The sequence below is a fragment of the Sinocyclocheilus rhinocerous genome, unplaced genomic scaffold (assembly GCF_001515625.1).
Source record: "Sinocyclocheilus rhinocerous isolate Xijiao unplaced genomic scaffold, SAMN03320098_v1.1 scaffold480, whole genome shotgun sequence".
NCBI classification, from domain to species: domain Eukaryota; kingdom Metazoa; phylum Chordata; class Actinopteri; order Cypriniformes; family Cyprinidae; genus Sinocyclocheilus; species Sinocyclocheilus rhinocerous.
Window position 1 is genome coordinate 1,342,295 of NW_015655401.1, and position 1,333 is coordinate 1,343,627.

General features: G+C 36.7%; 1 protein-coding gene across 1 annotated transcript in view; it reads left to right on the forward strand.

Annotated features, from left to right (window-relative positions):
- Window positions 1-682: 682 nt before the first annotated feature.
- LOC107718119 (septin-2B-like) overlaps window positions 683-1,333 on the forward strand; it is a 9,694-nt gene continuing 9,043 nt past the window's right edge. Inside the window, exon 1 of the mRNA XM_016525082.1 lies at window positions 683-788. The gene's annotated coding sequence lies outside the window, so the exon portion shown is untranslated. The remainder of the gene's footprint in view (window positions 789-1,333) is intronic.

The following is a 1,333-nucleotide window of genomic DNA, read 5'->3' on the forward strand; positions in this document are numbered from 1 at the left end:
AATCACCACCACAGCGTCTTGTCTCCATTGGCAACACGCACCATTTGTGTCGATTGCAAATGACGTCGCAGGTAGCGGAGAGTGCAAGTGGCGATTGCAAGTGACATTGTAATTTAGTTTCTTTTTTTTTTCTTGTCTTCACCACCTGACTACTGTTGTAAAATGTTGAGAGATTCAAACAAAAAAATAAATAAATAAATAGAACAAAATAAAAAATAAAGACTGCAAGTGACGTCAGTTGCGGAAGCGCAAGTCTGACAGTGCAAGTGCAAGTCTGCAGCCAGACCCTGTTGCAATATTTAGAGCTGAAATCTTAAAATATTAAACAAAATACTACATATATTATTTTTATCTCCATGTAATGAATTCTGAAAAAGAAAGGAATCAAGTAGAAACCCAGAAAATTTAATAACCCTATTTTAGTTTTATGTTTTGATAAGTACAGTTTTGTGCATAATTTTAAGTCTGTAAGCAACATTTATAATTATCTTCAATACGGAACTGCGACGAGATGGCCCTCACTGCAGAACACAAGATCCAGATCCAACTCCTCCCACCTTACATATACCTAAACCAGGGGTAGGCAAGTTCGGTCCTAGAGAGCCGCAGGCTACTGAAGGCTGCGACGGGACTTTTATTTTGAAACAACGACACTTTTTTCACGTTTCTTACTTCACGCTTGTGCTTTGCTGTCGGCATTAGTGAGAGTTCCGGAATCTCAGGAATTTGGGCTGTTCGTCTCCTCAACCTCCTGCGCTAGCGAACTCAAGATTTTCTGCGACTGAAAGGTAGATTGAATCCATTTACTCAAGTCATTTCTGTGGTCAGATCACAGGTCAGGTTTTATCTGATGCGTGACTTCTGCTTCTCTGAAGATTAGCGTGTCACTCGCTCGTAACCTCTGAATGAGCTCCGTTAACAGAGGTGTGTCACAAACCACACAATCCTACATCAACCAGCAACAACATTTACATTACAGATTTTCACTTTTCGCGCGATAATCTTAATAAAATATGTGTGTTTTCCCTTGCCAAAGTCGGTTTCTGTTTACTTACTGGGGGAACTTATAAAGCTACATTAAACAATAACGTTACTATTGTTGTTATGTTCGAATAAATCTCAAACTCATCATATCAGCATTAACCATTTCATTTTTTTATACTGTACGACTGCAGATTGTTAAAATTGATTGATTTAGAATTTCTCAAACAAGAAATTCATTTCTTTTGAGTCTCAAACAAGAATATATATAACTTTTTCCTTGTGTGTGTGTATTTATTTATTTATTTATTTATATATATATATAAATACACACACACACACACAATATATA